General features: G+C 37.5%; 2 long non-coding RNA genes across 3 annotated transcripts; one reads left to right on the top strand and one right to left on the bottom strand.

The window, feature by feature from the left end:
- Nucleotides 1-898: 898 nt before the first annotated feature.
- Nucleotides 899-5472, top strand: LOC139970340 (uncharacterized). Its single transcript, XR_011794123.1, has 3 exons — nucleotides 899-1438; nucleotides 2733-2953; nucleotides 3674-5472. It is a non-coding gene; the product is annotated as an uncharacterized lncRNA (long non-coding RNA).
- A 4771-nt stretch (nucleotides 5473-10243) lies between these two features.
- On the bottom strand, nucleotides 10244-19215 carry LOC139970330 (uncharacterized). 2 transcript variants are annotated; one of them, XR_011794121.1, is made up of 5 exons: nucleotides 18558-19215; nucleotides 15095-15346; nucleotides 14298-14487; nucleotides 13441-13556; nucleotides 10244-12889 (listed from the first exon to the last, which is right to left on the bottom strand). It is a non-coding gene; the product is annotated as an uncharacterized lncRNA (long non-coding RNA). The 2 variants fall into 2 exon arrangements; XR_011794122.1 differs by lacking the exon at nucleotides 13441-13556.
- Nucleotides 19216-19433: the final 218 nt, after the last annotated feature.

Here is a 19433-nt window from a genome sequence, read left to right as displayed (position 1 = left end):
AGTGCTCTTTGTCCATCTATCTAACGTATATGACGTATACAGCGTTTACGTCATATACGTTTGTTTGTACTTTGCTTACATTATTTCTGAAGGCGTATTCTGATTTTTTAGGCATGTTTTATGTGTAATTAAATACCAATTCTTCTTTCATAAATCGCACATAACTTGATCCCCCCGCCCGACCTCTCTATCTCTCTCTCCACCTCCCCCCCCCCCCCTCCCTCCCACCCCAACCTCTCTCTCTATCAATCTATCTGTCACCGCTGTTTGAGTCTACGGACTCAACATTGACAAGGATAGAATTATTTAAAAAATAATGTTTCGTGTTCCTCTCCCCTCCCCTCCCCCCGCCCAATCCTATCTCGCCCCACCCCTAAGATTTCAACATTTCTATTATCACGAGTAACACGCGGCTCGGCGATTTCATATATTGCTTAACAAATTGATATCTCTATATTTACTCTAAAAATGCATAAAATTCGATACAAAAGCGAAAAAAATACATATATATATATATATATATATATATATATATATATATATATATATATATATATATATATATATTATATATATATATGTATATATATATATATATATATATATATATATATATATATATATATATATAAATGAAAATCGTAATGAGTTGGAAAATCAAGAACAGTGAAAAAACTTTCAGCCTCCACCGGGATTCGAACCACAGGCCTCCCGCTATGTACGCGGACACCCTAAGCGGGAGGCCTGTGGCCTGTTCTTGATTTTCCAACTCATTACGATTTTCATTTATATATATTCATTTGCCTTTGTCGTTTACCTCCATTGCATTATATATATATATATATATATATATATATATATATATATATATATAGCACTGGATTGGTATTTACGTTTACTTCTCCAAGTTGGTGCTTAGGTTTACCTGAGGTGAAATGATTGGATCAACTTGAAATTTTACATCAGTATACCTTATGGTACTAGGACTGCATATTAGTCGTTATAAGTTGCTACCTACTTTTTGGGTCATTTGGCAAGGAAAAATCCAATTGGTCAAACCCTTACGGTAAACCTAAGTCTTGCTCTCAAAGTATATCCCCCAGTTGGTATATAAGTTGACCTGACGTACAGGCATCCGTAGTTTTCTTGACAGCGGCAGTAGCCTGTATTCAGTGTATACGCTCTACACTGTGTACACTGTATACGCCAGGGCTAACGCTAAAGCATACCCGTAGGCTGCATTGCATGCAACCCAATAACAGTTTCGGCTAATATAAGATGATGTGTAGTATCTGTTTCCTCTCGATGCAAGGGACTGGGCTTGAGATCGGGTCAGTCGTTCGCCGGGTAGTTTGGTTTTCGTGCCCAGGTTCTTTCCTTGTTGACTTTTTCTTAAAAAAGTACCGTTAAAACGAAAACGTCTCACCAACAACTTCAGGTAAGGTCCAATGAGATTAGTAAATTAAGTTTGGTGATATTAATAACGTTGATATTGTAACGTTGTTGCATACAGCTTCACGTTATTTTGTTCATACCCATATTTCAATACTATAGTCTAGACTAGCTTCTAGCCTAAAACTTGTAAGGCCTAGCCTACGTTCGGCTGTAGCCTAGGGCCATAGTCCAAGTCCTAACACTACCTTAGGATTGGGTCAAGGGTAAACTGGTCTGTAGTTTGAGCTACAAATTAATACCAACTGCCAGAGAAATTAGATTTCAAGTAGGTCAGCTTAATTTCTTAGCCTACTGTGCATGTATGTATCATATATGGCCTTAGATTTTGCTGGACAATTATGTTACTGTACATTGCCCTAATCATTACCAGATACTGTAGCATGGTGGGCTTATAACTGACGCACTTAAGGATTTGATCAATGATATCTATCAAGGAAAAATCCAAATTACTCAACTGTATGTGTTTTTCATATGTGTAGTTCCTCAGAAATGTTCTAATCTCAAAATATTTAAGGTTCTGTGCTTATGCACCGTACAATTGAGCAGAATTTGACCACAAAATGTCTGCCGTGTCAAGTTCTTTCATACCCCTAAATTGACACATTCGTCGATAAGCTAACTGTAGTGTAGGCCTTAGTACACATCCATTGCTAGTAATAATTTAAGGTGCGTCAATTACGGGGGTGCGTCAATTATGAAGCCTTTACTATACTGTACAGTAGCTATGCCTAGATTATTATAGACTGAAGTCACCATGCAAATGTAACTTACAAGTAGCCTGTATTGAATAAAAGATGCTATAATTGCTAGAACTTTTCAAAAATTCCAATGCAGAATACCTTTAATCTACTGTAAGTCTCTCAAGTGATGCATTGTGTTTCAAGTGTCTTATTTATAACTAGCCAAAATTTGTACAAAATAACAATGCCATGCATCCAAAAGGTTATTGAGTCAGTACCTTTCCATAATGTAACTATTACAAAAGCTGAGTGCACCTAATTAAAAGTTAACATCCTCCAAAAATCTATATAACACAAAATTTTGATAAAGCCTTCTATCCCCTCCCTTGCATATACTGTAAGTCATTTTGTTAAGTCTATTTAGATCCATAAGTAATACCAAGTTGACTAAATGTGCAATATTCAGTGTTTAAGATCTGAGCTCTGTATTGGCCCAAAATATATTGGAGAGAAGTGTACAATAAAAATTGAAATAATGCACATCTACACTCTGACCATTTGATATTTATTTGATTGGCACTGTTAATGTTTTCTCAGACAAATTTGATGATCAACATTCTCAATCTCAAGATGAATGACAACAGCCCACTATCCAGGGGAATAACACTGTACGATGTAGCTGCCATGCAGTGAAAAAGTCAATGTTGGAACGACAGCAATCATAGCTAGAGCACAGATGCCGTCTGGGACAGACTGATGTGGTGACCTACTGCATCATTGACAGCAAAATGGAAGATATTTTCTGAATTAACCAAAAAGTAAGTTAATATTCTGTAGGTTTGACATCGCATAAACTTGATACCATAGGACTCTATTATCTCAAATACGAGTAACATCTGAGGTAATTTATTCCAAAGTTATGGAATGAAGAAAGAAACAATCAGAAGGGATGAAAACTTTTGTATGATCTGGTTAATGTGGTGGTATCTTTTCCTCTATCTCCATAGTATTTAACTACACTAGAGCTATATCCACTCACTGGTTTTTAATCTTAAAGGTCAATGCAAGACAACACCAAATTGTCAGGCTAGGTCCACATAAAATGTACATGCATATTTAAATTTTGAAATCTTTACAATTGGTAAAGCTTGAATGACTTGCAACTTTTAAAAGCACTTGCTATGGTAGGGAGCTGTTTCAGCTCCAATTGAATGCATGGCTGCATAAATAAAATGTGTAATGTTGTATACAAGGCAAGATGAATCAAGAATTAATGGGCCCAAAATGGGATGGATAAACGAATTGAAATTTACAGTGAAAATAGTATATATGAAAGGTTGTGAGATGATTAAAATATTGGCTGAATTACAGGAGATTTAGTTTTGTAAAGCAGTTCATTGTTTTCTTCATTTGTAGAGTGTGAGGTCATGTGAGGTCTATTCGGTAATCGCAAAACATTCCAAGCTATATTGCGCGTGCTATAATTGGGACCAAATCAGCATATCTTTAAGAGAAAGCTTTTCTTTTTGTACCAACAGATGGATAGATCTACAGGCTAATACAGCAAAGGATATGCTCTAATTAGAAATGCCAGGCAAGATTATCACACAGTTTACAGTGGGGTGAATACAATCATCAACCAAGCTTTTCATCATGCTGTACATAGTGGTATACAGTAGCTCCTTGTTGGGCTTATCAATTAAAAGCTTGCATAGAAGCCGATGCCAAGCAAAGCAAAAGTATGTCCTGTAAATCGCGAAGTAGATTCACACATCTCATGTATATCCTCTGGGACACAGCACATCTTTCAATGGAGTTAGGAAGTTGCTGGGAATAGTTGTTGGATTGGCACAGTAATGTAGTAGCAGTAACAGAAAACTAACTAGTTCCAGGATATGTTACACTGTTACACCATATAAAAGATAGAGGAAATTAATATTATAAGCTTCAAGCAGACAGAACCAAGAGAATGCAGACCAGTCTTCATGGGAAGTCTTCTACATATTTAACTGTATAAATGGACTCATTCTTTTGCAATGTACAGTACTTCTTGAAATATTTTAGTTTGGTGACATTGTGGCACTACATGTTTTTGTAAGTATTAGGGAACATTTGCAGCTGCTTGTCAAGAACATGGAACTTGTTATACAACTGAAGTGGTCCTGATGCTTAAGTGTTGAGGTTACTGGATATTTTGCTGCCTTACCTTGCTTTAACTGTTCTTAAATGCATTTCTCATGTTTTAAGATGTTTTAATTTTGTATTCCAAGCAAGATCAGCAAGCCATAGTACAGTAATTTTCAACAACCACCACACAGATACTTGTGCAGGACTAAGGGTATTTGTTAAGCAGATTACTATTATAAAAATCTTTCAAACTTTTATCCCTCAAAATCTCCAGGGGTACACTGCATTGTTTCTGAACCACAGTTTCACAATTCTACAAGTGGGGTTCAGGGGTTATGCTATGGGAAAAGTTTACAATGTTAGGCCTGACTTAATTACTGAAAGCTTGTGGTCTTTTATTACACCAAGAACCAGTTTATTCTTTAAACAAAATTAAATTATTTCCCCTCAAAATTGAGGGGAGTAAATACAGCAAAGGCACATGCAACTAGCACCAATGTCATGGAAACCTAGTGCAGCCCAATGAAACATACTGTAAAACCACAACATTTGTAACTATAGGTATGAAATTGTGCAATCCAGGGGTATTGTGTATAATTTTGTCCCTCCAAGCATGGAAACTCCATGATATTGTGGTAATTTGCATTGGTTACGGTATTAGATACAGCCTATACTGGTAAGTCTAGATAAATACTTGAGGTATAAGTTAGTTCCCAAAATGTTTCTCATGTTTGAGAGAGGTCAGTAAATTGAGGTCATGTAATAGTGCTAGTATCCTGGTTTATGTGAAATAAATCTTGTGGAAAATATAAACTGGGATTGAAAATACAATCAACTGCTTGAATATGATTGTACAATTTTTATTGTGCCTCGTCTTTTAATATAATGCTAATCTCCACTACTGTATGTGTTTGGTAATAAGCCAGATTTCTGGGTAGAAGTTTAAAAAAGCAAATCGTCAACAATTTTTGATGAATTTTAAGCAATCACATTCACTGCCTCTATCTCTGTTTATGTTTTGAGTCAGCAACACAGTATACTGTACAGTAGTGTACAGAAAGGGACACTTTCTGTTGTATTCCTGATCAATTGAAAATTGTTTGTTGTTTGACTGTTTGTAGCAGTATTCCTCTGAGGAGTGAAAAAAAAATAAACATACAGTGAACAGTTGCAACTGCGCATGCATTTATACATTACTTAAATTATGTTCTGATGAAATTCATGTAATATTCACTGTCAATTTTAGTTCAAAACTGCCAGTATACCATTAGTTCCTGAGCCGTAATTTTTTTGCTTTAAAAATCTGGCTTTGAGTGTATAGTATTTTGTCAAAAACATAAAAGTGGAGGGGCTGCTTATCATCATTCCCTGAACAGGCTTACCCAATTTGTTAACTATAATGGTAACATATCAAAATGTCTGGGGACTTGCCACAGTGCTGACATTTTCAAATATTTCCATGGTTCCACCAGGGATGTTAGAGATGGACAAACAACATTTGAGCTTTCTTTAACGTTTGTTTTGTGCCGACATTAATACTGTTTTTGGTCCAATACTAATACCTAAATAGGGTGACAGGACAAAATCCCCCAGACAAAGTCCCCCTAGGACAAAATCCCCCAGAACCAAAATCCCCCTGGACAAAATCCCCCTAGGACAAAATCCACCCAAGCCAAAATCTCCCCAAGCTATAAAAAATCCCATCAATTCTTTACAAAAATGCGTCATCCCGGTCCCCGGTATCGTCATCCAGTAACGTCATCCGGTACCCTCACCAGTATTTCCATTGGTACTCTCAGTGGTTCCCGGACCAGTACTCCGACCATACCCCGACCGGTACCTTAATAGTGAGCCTGACAGTTACCCCCACCGGTACTCCTCCCTGACCAGTACCCTGGACTGTACCCCGGCCGGTACCTCGACCGGTTTCCCAACTGGTATCCTGAAAGGCACCCTGACACATACTCTGACACGTACCCTTACTAGTACTGGTACAATAAACAGTAATTTGACCAGTACCTTGACCGGTCCCTTAAATGTCACACCATGGAGCTATATCCCATGGCCACACTAACAGGTAGCCTTGCAATTACCCTCAATGAACTCCGGACCAGTATCCGGACTGGTATCCTGACCAGTACCCTAACCAGTACACTGAGTGGAACCCTGACTGGTAGAGTGACCAGTATGATGACCGGTACCCTAACCAGTCACATGACCAGTACCTTAACCGGTACCCTAACAGGAGCCCTCACAGTTACACTCGCCAGTACCCTCACTAGTACCCTGACCAGTCCCCTGACCAATCCCCTGAACGGTATCCTAACCAGTACAATGTCCCATGCCTTGACTGTCACACCTGTGCCATCGCTGGTTGTTGCAGGCAGGCTTTGTATGGGTCAGTGGGATATTGTCTGGGGGGGGGGGATTTTGTCCTAGAACCCCTAAATATCACTCAAAACGGATAATGGTACCAGACGGTACCTGTACGTTGTCTGCTAGATTCATACGATGTCAAAAGGCTAGAACATGCACTATAATACTGTTATCAGTTGTCAGTAGGTATATATACCACACTCATCTCATATCAGTATTTGTTTCTAATGTCATAACAGGCAGTGGCGGAGCGTCCATACAGTTAGGCGGGGGGGGGGGGCGGACTCAAATGGGAAGCTGGCGCCCTTTTCAGCTATTCAACACTTTTTACTTATTCGCGATTATTTACTTTTTTATTGCGCTCTCATCTACCTATTGACATTTGTCACATTTTGCTGGCGATGACACCTATACCTAAATGGTCATTTCCGGCGATATAGGGAGTATCTTTACTCAAAAGATTTCTGTACGCTCTGCGCCAACCTGTGGTGGCGCTCCGCTTAGATAAAGTCGAAAGCGCCCGTACAGACCTTTCTCGCCCCTCTGACCAATATCCCTAGCTTCGCCACTGGCTCCTAATCTTTTTCCCCGTCAATCCGTCTAGTGTCCCCCCCCCCCCCCACCTTCCCCAACCGAACCTCGTATGTTAAAGGAATATATAATGATTAGGGACACTTATTCTAATGTTAAATCAGCAAAGAGCAAGCAATAATGATTTTATCACTAAGATTTTCTTTAATTTCTCAGTTACACCGTCATTTAATTTCCCACTCAATCTTACACTCCCTGATACTCTTCCATCCCAATGTAGGAAACTTCATCGTTACACGCAGCACGCAACGATCTTTGTTCTACTTAATTGATCCTTACTGAGTCTTTCAACTTAAAAGCATATTTTTTCCAAATAGATTAGTGAAAGTTACACAGTCTAATAAATTAGAAGCATCTCCTTGTTAAAGAATTGTATTATCGGCGTATAGTCTTCCGATAAGCGAAACTTAGGTTTCAAAGAAATCAATGGGAGCAGGCAGTAATGATATAAACTTACATATATAGGCTATATATATATATATTTTCAAATCTCTTATTGAACGAATTATCAGCCCCCTGGTTACATCGTCATTTATCATCCCTCCCCCATCCTGCCCTACCCTTCTTCACCTCACACACTCCGCTCTATAGGGTTAAAAGAAATCAGCGAGAGCAGGCAGTAATGAAATTTACTTACATTAATGAATTTTTTAAATCTCATTTAGGACAAATTATTAGGTCCCCCTGGTAACATCATTTACCCCCCCCCCATTCTCCCCTTCCCTTCCTTACAATCACCGCTTCTCTTACACCTAATATATGAGATATCCTCGCAAAGCGTGATGAACTAGGTCCCTCATTTATCTAATGCGTGGAAGGAACTCGAAACTTTCTTCCTTATATCCGCCTATTCCAAGCTTTCTCCAAGAAAAGAGTTACAGTACCTATTACCCAGATTTTTAAAAATAGCCTCCCTCCTCATAAAACGTGATGATCTATGTCTCTCATTAATCTAAAGCATGGATGAACTACCAACTTTAAGCATATAACAAAGTTTTTCCACAAAAGAGCTACGGAACCTACTACACACAAATTATGTAAATGTCACTAAACGGCATCCGTAGGGACATCGTTTTTTGGTCCACATTTGAGTTTCCATCATATCTTTAATCTGCTTTTCATACATATCTTTTATTGTGATTGTTATGATAACCACATCTAAGGACTTTTGAGTCGTATTATTGTATCCAGTGGTATTGTCTCGCTGAGATATAAAAGGATAAATTTTCCGTACGTTTTCACGGTAGGCCCCTCTGTTCAAGGTCAATGCACGACTATAACATTAGGTCCACTAAGTGCGGATATTGGTCTCCATTTGCCACTATTGCAGTAAACCCAACCGAGCAACGTGTCTACGGTGTCTCTTAAAAGACAATTTTATTAACAAATTCGAAAAGAATTTTTAATCTCTTTGGTGTCATTTTAAAAGTATTTCTGATAACATTACGTACAGAATTCTTTTATATGAGAAAGGTACATATGAGAAACATGACAATGACCGTGATAAAACCAATTTCAAGATTACTAGCGATCAATTCGCTCAATTTGTTTCAAAAAATGATTAAAAAGTGATATGAATTCCTCCTCATTCATTCTTTTTATCTGAGCATGTTGAACGCTTGTGATAACATGTCATTACGAATCATTGCAGACGCTCACCCAAACCGTTAAAAAATACCCTCCCTCTCCCCCTTCTCTTCCTACACTGAGCTCCCAACAGTGACGGAGCGTCAATACAGTCAGGGGGCGGATGCCCCCCCCCCCCTCAACGGACTAATATGGACTGCTGGCGCCCTTTTCAGCTATTGATCACTTTTTTTACTTATTCGCGAGTATTGACTTTTTTTATGGCGCTCTCATCTACCTATTGACATTTGTCACATTTTGTTGGCGATAACACCTATTTATTCTTCGTTTATCTGCAAATTAGCAAGGCCCGGAAAGGGTCATTTCCGGCGATATAGGGAGTATCTTTACTCAAAAGATTTCTGTACGCTCTGCGCCAACCTGTGGTGGCGCTCCGCTTAGATAAAGTCGAAAGCGCCCATACAGACCATTCTCACCCCCTCTTACCAATACCCCTAGCTCCGCCACGATAACAGGAGTGACTTTCCATATGTTATTGGTAGGAAATTGCAGGAATTATTGGAATCCTCAATGAAAACTATACGTAGGTAGTCTTGTTTGTGTGGGGATTGAGTTGTGTAGGTGTTACACAAAAATGTAGATATGCTTTCTTTATTCTTGTGGAAAGCCGCTTTCACTTTGATATCAGATAAACCTGTGGTACATGCAGTGACGTAGCCAGGATTGGTCCAGTGGAGGGGGTGGGCGCTTGGGGGGGGCTTGAACAATTCCTGAGAGGGCGTCTTGTTACTACCTGAGTGGAGTGCCACCATATGGGTTGGCGCTCAGCATACGGGAAATTTTCAGCTATAAAGACCTCCTAGATCGTTGGAAATAACACTTCCCAGGCCTTGTAAGCTGCTCTAAAGTTTCACAGCATCCTTTATTTTGAGATCCCCATGTCTTGATATGGTCATCAAATAGTTTAGAGAAATAGAAGAAAAAAGACAATCTGGTAAGTTGCTTTGAAATATCATGACATATCTCGGCCTATGCGCTGTCACGTCAGGTTTTTCAGCAACTATAGCCTACTGCCGGTCCGCGGTCGAAGGGTCGTCCATGAGTGGTCATCATGGAGATTTGATACCATGCAGACCAATGAATGATATATTTTTTGCACAGTCTTGCAAGGTTTAAAGAAATGGCTCCTTACATAGTTGGCATGATTCAAATTCATCTAGTGCAAATTCATCCAGATGCAAATTCATCAATATATTTGGTCGAGAACTTGCTAGAACAGTAGGCTGTCTGAATTAGCATCTTCAGATCGAATATGGGTTTGCTGAGTTAGGGAGCAATATGTTCGAAGTACAAGGACCAACCAATGAACACAATTTTAACATAAGAGGCAGAGATAACGACACTTTAGCAGAAATCATTATGTCTTCTTTCTGTTTATTACTGATAAATGCAAATATTTTCATTAAAAATCAATATGAAATTTCATGTTACTTTCAGAAATATATGAACAAAGCAACTTCAACAACTTCAGCTCATTCACATTCATGCTATCAGCTAGAAAATTCACCATGAGGCACATTTTCTATGAGGCATTGATGTGAATACCACTGACATAACTTGTGCTATTCAAATGGATAAAGGGCTTGGTCAAGTCATGAATAAGGCTCTGCCCCATATATTGCACATGTACAAAAAGGGTTACTGCTGTACATGCAATACTTTTTTGATGGGGGAGAGGGGGGGGGGGAGATGTGGTAACATGTTGAAAAGACCACATCGTTTAATTTGTCATTTTTCTTTTGAACATATGCAAATGCTAGAAATGAAAGCACTTGGAAATTTCTTAAAGAGATAGGCAGTTGTTGCCCTTGCACTGCTTTGAAGTCTGCACCACTGTAAATATTGTTGAAGGAGTGGAGTTCTGCGAATCTTTTGATAGTCAAGTAATAAATTTTTCTTTCACTGTTTGTTAAACAGCTCCTAGCAGTAATATGCATTTGCACGACATTGTATCTGAGGTTCATTATGTAACCGGTGTTTTCTACATACATTCAAATTAAAAACCAATGTTAAACTTGTTCACCTGCAATGGTCTAAATTCAGAAAGTACATCAATATCATAACTCTTTTGCATGTTGTATAACAGTACTGAATATGAAGTGGATTATATTTATCAATGAATATAGCAATGTTTTGGGTAAAAGCAATTAAAGCATCCACTTGCACTTCATGTTTTCCTTGCATTGTTTGCTACTTCCTCCTATCTAGATTCGAAAGGGACATATAGATAAATGCTCAATACCTCAAACAACATTATTTAACCTTGTTTCCCACAAAAAATGTTCTGTCCCAGTTTCTGTAAACTACTCGGGATAAATGGAGGGGTGGGGGGGGTGTTGGACAGGTTGGGAAACTAAATATTTGACAGATGTTGTATTTGACAATAAAATTCACCTTCCCAAGGAAGTAATACAGTTCTTTAAGTGGCATTTTATGAAGGACCTACAGTATGTAACGATAGCAGAATTGGTTGCCTCCTGCTGAAATGTCCAATAAAGACTTGCAGTATTGGAATGTTCATCAGATTCCTCATTTATAGAAACATCTGTGCTTATTGAAACTTTCCTAGGATGTTGCCAACAAGATGTAGTTGAAGTCTACTGTACCTTGTTGTCAAAGGTGGAGCTCACAAAAAGTCCTATCAACTAGTCTTATTCAAGCAGTGGCAACATATGGGAAAAAAGAAAAGCAAAATATGGTACAATTTTGTTAATATTATTTTGAACTATTTATCCCAACACCCTATCCTCCTTTTAAGACTTTTGCAAGCTTGTAAACCAGTTACAGCACTCATGCAACATGATATGACAATGGTTCATTGCCAGAGCATGAAACTAGCAATTTGGAGTAAATTTGTTAAAAGAATGATGAAGTTAATACACTGAAATATTGAATGGGGCTCAAAAGAGCTTAAGAAGTCTTTTGAGGTACATTACTTGTTCTGATAAATATATTAATTGCCCTAAGATTCAGCTATTAAAGCAGCTACTAGTCAGATACTAGATAGTATGGGATCATGAAGGTTTTCAGATTTTACCTATATTGGCCTCAAATAACCTTTGACTTGGCTAAGAGCACTCAGCACATGATACACCTGCATACAAACTTCCATTCATCATTCCAATATTGAACTATCATGTTAACATGGCTTTCAGTTTCAGATATCTACAGTAGTTATCTCACATGGGCTTCTGCTATACTGTTTATAGAATAGTACTCAATGTCAGAAACCTATATGCACTACATATGACTACCAACTTTTCCTTGTTGAGTTAGATGCTCTATGTTACTCTACTGACCTTGAGTAGCCTTTGACCCTCAATGAAGCCAACACCTACTGAAAATTCCAGTATAAATATAAAATTAATGAAATGATTCAGAAAATACTTTAACAGAAAGGAAAACTATTATAAACACTTCTGTTCATACTGACCTCAGCATAAACAATTTAGAGACCAAGAACATATGGTATAATAACTATTAGCTAACATTTCTTCCCTCTACTCTGCAATTTTGAGAGAACAATGAGCAAAATTGATACTGGCAAATGTAACATGGCAACAATAACAATAATTCACAAATGATGATGACATCAGAAAAAGTAGCAACCATGACAATGATGATGATTTGAAAATCTTAATGAGCAATCCTAAATGTAACTAGAATTTCACTTTTAGTAGAGCAAGGTTCTCACAAGCACGTTCTAACCTGGCGGTGGTCGTGGTTTGAATATGATTTTGCCTCTCCCTGCATGGTTTGAAACTTGAGCGCCTGGGCTGAACATTTATGAACCAGGAAAAGCTTGCTGCCACTTATCTGGTCCGAAAAAATTATAGCATGAGGTAAATTTCCTCCTGGGTGCATAATTATCATAACAGTTCAAGAATTTTTACCAAAGGTGATCATATTTGAATATCTGGAGTCGGCTCGGACTTGAAGGGTCTTGGATTTGGCTCATACCAAGTGGGCTCGGACTTGGCTCAGACTCTGGCTAATTGGACTCGACTACAGCTCTGCCATAAATATAAAAAGATAATGGATTGTTAATAATTTATTATATGATGTTGAGAAGGTAGAGACTTAGAAAGTTAACTCCTAAATGTAATGGATAGCATTAAACTCTTCGTTTCACTAACAAAAGGATTCTCAAATACAGTACTAGCAACATTACTGCTAAAATAATGGATCACCAATACGATGCAGTGAGAAAAGAGAGTTTAATAAAGAGCATCCCTCAATGTAATGACTAGGATAAAACTCTTAGTTTCACTAACAAAAGGATACCACATGCAGTACCAACAAGAGGGATGCCCATTATATCGAGGGTCCACTAGACTTGCTAGACCCAACACCCCCATTGTGGGAAGCATTATTGAGCGTCTAGTTAGCATTTATTGGGTAACTGAAGTATTGAAGGACCTTGGTGTCTCCCCTCCCAGTAGTTTTATAACATTTATGAACCAGGAAGAGCTTGCTGTCACTTATCTGGTCCGAAAAAATTATAGCATGAGGTAAATTTCCTCCTGGGTGCATATAATTATCATAACAGTTCAAGAATTTTTACCAAAGGTGATCTTTGGTGTCTGGAGTCCGCTCGGACTTGAGGGGTCTTGTATTTGGCTCAGACAAGATGGACTCGGACTTGGATCGGGCTCTGGCTAATTGGACTCGACTACAGCTCTGCCATAAATATAAAGAGATAATGGATTGTTAATAATTTATCATATGATGTTGTGAAGGTAGACACTTAGAGAGTACTCCTAAATGTAATGGATAGCATTAAACTCTTCGTTTCACTAGCAAAAGGATTCTCAAATACAGTACTAGCAACATTACAACTAGAATAGTTGATTACCAATATGCTGCAGTGAAGTAAAGGAGTTTAGTAAAGAGCATCCCTCAATGTAATGACTAGGATGAAACTCTTAGTTTCACTAACAAAAGTATACCACATGCAGTACCAACATGGGGGGGGGGGGGGGAGGATGCCCATTACATTGAGGGTCCACTAGACTTAAGGTTTGCTAGACCCAACATCCCCATTGTGGGAAGCATTATTGAGCATCTAGTTAGCATTAATTGGGTAACTGAAGTATTAAAAGACCTTGGTGTCTCCCCTCCCAGCAGTGTAACAACTGGAATAATGGATTGGTGAAACAATGTTTTATTTGATACAGTGAAGTAAGGGAGTTACATGAATAATAGTTAATGCAATGAATATGATTAAAATCTTTGTTTTACTAACGAAAATTATTCTCAAATACAGCAACATAAGAATTTGTATAAATGGATTATTAATAATGAATTTTATGATGCTGTGAAGGAAGAAAATTCATTAACAAATTTTAATTTGTATGCTGCATGTCATATACCTGTCCAGAAACTAAAAAGAAAAATTCAAACTCATAGAATGCACCGTACCTGGCTCCAAGCAATGACATATAAATCTAGTCCTCATTGTATCTACAGAAGTTGTTTGTCCAATTTTAATCGAAAGCCTTTCCTTTCACTGAAAATTTTGATCTTCAGTAAAAATATTCTTCTGTCTGCAGATTTTATTGATGACAGTACTTCCTTCTCTTGTGGAGAAATTCCATCAGCTCTCGTTAACCTACAACGAACCAAAACAACATTTCAATCATATGTCAAAGTTTCACTGAAGTACATTCCATGTAAATATTTTTTTAAAGCCTCACATTTTGATATTGACATTGTTGCAAAAGGTACAAATAAACACATCATAATCAAGGTTAAAATGTGATGGTGTGTTAACACCTCAAGTCTTTGCTTCACAATCCTACCTACAATTCATTCCAGCCTGCCAGATGGCAGATTTACAGTACATTTGGTTTTCAAAGACTACACATAAAGTCATTTCAATTCTGATAACATTCTATGATGGTGGAAGTAGCAAAGTAAAACAAAAGGTTTGGCAGTGGACTTGGTGGGAAGTGGAAAGTCTTTCTTACATTACTTTGTTAGCCGTTGCCTTAGATCGTTTACAGTTTTTGAAAATTTTCATCACCTTTTCATCAAATTTTCATCACCTTTCATCACAGCAAATTTTCATCACCTTTGTTCGTGTTGAAACTTAGTACAGTAAATTTATATTATGTATAGTGTGTGTTGATCAGACGTAGAGGATATTAAAGGGAAGACTTTAGAAAACTAACTTCAGGTCATAGGGATTTAAAATATATCTCACAGTCAATACTTACTGAATATTAAAGACAACAGGGATGTTTGCAATATATGCTTGTGGGAGCTCCTTATTTCCATATAAGCCATTTCTCTCTGCATCCCATGGTCAGCATGAACCAGCAGCTCAAAGTTACAGTATTTTGATATCCTGTGTCGACCTTGAAATTGCAGCCCTGTACTTCTTGCAATAAAGTGGAGCATATCTGCTGTGGTGTTCTCATTCTGCATTCATGCATTCCTCAAATTGTGCCAAATTTAAGCCATCTTTTCTGACAAGAGAATGAACATAAATAAGTCCAGATAATTGTTTCATAAATTGCAAGTGGAAGTCTTGACAGTGCAGTTCCCTATTTGATGTCAATATATACTTAGTGTACATGTTGTCCAATATTCATGTCAGTTTAGTTAATTTAGCTATCACTTTTTTCATGGAAACCGCATATGCAACAATTGAGAAAAATGCCACACTACTAAGTTTGAATATTGATCTATTATTTGGTATGTAAGTTATACCCAGGAATTTAGCATGCAATTACTTCAAGAGATTGACTGAGTATTCATGCATGGTTCAATGCCTCATCCCGCATGCAGTTCATTTACTAAAAAATTGCATGCACCCTAGACTATGTATACCGGTACATTTAGTCCCTCAACGTATCATTTGGGGTTTAAGCTCAGGACTACTCGTGTACACAGACTTTGGCATTATGACTGAGTTCATTTTTAATGTATGGTTTCAATGATGTTGAAACTTTCCACTCACGATGGCATATGTGTGCGTGTGCATTGGTAGGAGTACTGTGTTTGTGATCCTAGCTTGTAAACACAGTTTCTCATGACAGTAAGCTTTATTGGACAGATCTCATAGTTGGTCATAGTTGGTATGTATACATAGATGCATCACAAGTACAAGAAGCCTATTGTTTTTGGTGAAGGTCAAAGGTAATTTAGGTAAAAATGGTCAAATTGTGAAAACTCAATTTGAAGCATGGATAGATCTATTTATTGGTATGTCTAGGCCAGTGGTTGGGTCAACAGGGCAAACTTGTGAAAACCTTATTTAAACCATGCATCTCAAAGCAGGGTACACTAGCTTGCAGAGATATATAATGTTTAGTATCATGTTATATCGCTACAGAAGGCTTTCAGTGGTTTTTTTAGATCCCCAACTGTCACTTTGAAAATGCTGTTTATCACAGTTCTCAATAGTTTTTTGCTGTATATTATTAAGATACAATAAGTTGTACATGCAGCCTACACATATACAGTAGCATACATGTCAGATTGACAAATTCATAAAATGAAACTTATTACATAATGGAAACCATGTGCAGTGCAGTTTGCATAATGGTGATCTATTTATACACCCAACCAGCTAGTATCGGATCATAGCAACATGTTACCACATGTATGCATTTAAGTGTTTTGTCACACAGTACAGTTCTAACATCATACAAGGGAGTATTATTTGTTCCATAACAACTCTGATCATAATAGCCTGTTCGTGCAGGGAGTTGTAATGGAACAACTCCCTGGTTTGTGCTATGGACATGAGAACTATATCTAGTGCCTGTTGAACATTAGTCTTGTGCATTTTCATGTTACTTACTAACACCAAATTACTGCACACAGATGGTCATTTTTAAAAGTATGAAAACTGAATACAATCAAGAGCTTTTATTTGGACATGATACCCAATATGAAACTACTTTAGTTGCACATACTGTATGTATGCTGGTTTTTATCATGAATGATTTTTATAGGAGCCATGATTTTTTTTATTTTTTTTTTATGAAGTAGGTCTGGATTCCCTTGGCATTATAACCTGATTGAAATTTAACCTCTGTGATTGCACTAATATGTGAGACCATTGATCAACCTAATTAATAGCTTTTAATGATGAAGACACTGATAACAATTTCATAACTCATTAGTGTGAACACAATGCAAGGTTCAATGAGGTGCTGTTTATTTCCTTAAAATGCATAGCTGGTGGTTTTTCAACATACTCTAATCCTTTCAAATATGTTACATTGAATCTTTACACTTTTCCATTGATATATCACAGACTGTGTTTTTTTGTTATGGGACTCTGTAAAACTGGATCAAACCTAGCAATTTTGGACAAGGAATTTGCTCTTTTTGCAAAAACTCCTAAGTGCTCAAGTGACTGTACAGTAGGTCACCCTGTGAAGGCATTGTGGGACTTTGAGGAATACTTTTGATCAAGCTATTACTTCAGCACTATTAACACTACCCACATCATAACGTTAATATCAAAATGCCTAAATTACTTAGCCATGATTGCGTTGTTATTCTAAAATGAATACTCAATTGTTTACCTTCAGCCATGATTCATCCCATAGGTGCAGGGGAAAAAACTCATGTTACAGTACAAAAAATTGTTGTACACTGCTACACTGAGGCCCTGTGTGACTTAGTTCTCTGAATCAGAACCAATGACACACCACTACTACTGTACGCACAGGGCTAAGTGATGCACACTAACACATAAAGAGAATATTGTGGGGATGAATATTGTACTGAGACGGCAAACGTTTTCACATTTTTTACTTTTGTAACTCGTTTATGGAATCTGTCACTGTCAGGCCCTTTCTTTTACTGTAGTGTTCCGTTTGCTTGTGTATCTGTTTTTGTGGAGTTGTGACTTTCTGACTGCCTCATTTTATGTCAGAGAGATTGAGACATACCCAAAGATTTATATTTCGTGAAATGGTTCAAAATTGCATCGCACGAATGCAAGTTCTTTCATACCCCTAAATTGACACATCTGTCGATGAGCTTACTGTAGTGAAGGCCTAAGTAAACATCCATTATCTTTGGATGCTGTTTGCTATGCTCTGAGCCTCTAACTTCAGAAAGGTCAGGTCCCAGAGATTAGTGGTATTATATTGAGGTAATTTTGGTTATTTTTAGGGAGTAAGATTTCCAAATGCCCCAAAACATGCACAAAAATAATTTGATCAGCATATACCTGAAATGGATTCAAACTCATGAAATATTTAACTCTGCTTGGCTGCAAAAAGTTATGGTTGCCTGCTGTATAGTTGCTAGTACTAGCTACAGTAGTAGTAGGCTAGTATATAGTAATAGTAGTACTAGGCTAGTAGGCCTAGGCCTAGTAATATTTGGAGGTGCGTCAATTATTAAGCCTTTACTTTAAAAGATCTGGAAGATCACCAGGCTGCAAAATGTGTAGGTTGACCAGTCTGTTACAAGTATATACTTTAATTTACAGTATGTATCACATTTATATTCCGAGTATCAGCAAAGGCAGTAGCAGGCAGCTGTGATTTACCATAGCCAGTAATACTGATAGCTCCAATTTAGGGCTAACGTTAGGCCTAGGCTAGTCTACTCTAACTCTAACCATGGTCTTAATTTATTTGTGTTCAGCATGAAGGTATTTACTCTAAATGTTATAAATATATACGGAACACTTTTAAGGAATTTACTTACAATGCATATACTCCACCAAAGTTCCAAAAGCCAACTTCAAATGGGCAACGTTTACGGTAACCTGCGGCACTTTCCTTTGTAGACTACATGGCTAGGCCCACATAAAGTAACGTTGAATGTAGGCTATTGGGATAGCAACGATACGATCCGATCGACTGCCCTGCCACCGAACACAGAAAGAACTGCTTATGTGTGGGGGCGTTGTTTCGTTACGTGTAAATTTGCCAGTTAAAATAGAAACTCTTATTTTCTTAAATATCCCAAATTAATGGAAGAAAAAGTACAATTACGAAGATGTCAGTGTAATTAGAGGAACCTGTAAGTTTCGGAACTATATATAGCCGCATTTGGTCAAAATCGAGGTGTAAAGTTGGGATCAACATATATACCATGTTCGTAATTCTGTTATATACCCTTCGGAATTACCTCCACTTTTGAGGGGAAATTTTACCCTTTAAATGAACGATTTTTTTTTTGTAACTTCGGAATTGAAAAGTTTATGAGGTTTTCTCTTAACTCGAAATAATCATTCCTCAAAGGAAGTGAAATTGATTGAACAAGAAGACCCTAGACTTAGGTTTACCTGGTGTCAGGTAAACCTATCCCCGAGGTAAACCTAAGTCCCAGCTATCATGCGTTGAAGTAAACAAAAGTACCAATGTATATATATATATATATATATATATATATATAAATATATCTATATATATATATCTATATATATATATATATATATATATATATATAATTGACAACGTAATTAGTTGGAAAATCCAGAATAGTAAAAAAACTTCCAGCCTCCACCGGGATTTGAACCCGGGCCTGTTTATATGCACACACCCTAACCACTATGCTATGGACGCTGATTGTATGTCC

Source organism: Apostichopus japonicus, chromosome 1 (assembly GCF_037975245.1).
Source record: "Apostichopus japonicus isolate 1M-3 chromosome 1, ASM3797524v1, whole genome shotgun sequence".
Taxonomy (NCBI): domain Eukaryota; kingdom Metazoa; phylum Echinodermata; class Holothuroidea; order Aspidochirotida; family Stichopodidae; genus Apostichopus; species Apostichopus japonicus.
Note: the sequence above shows the minus strand (reverse complement) of the source record. Positions and strands in the feature narration are given on the sequence as shown.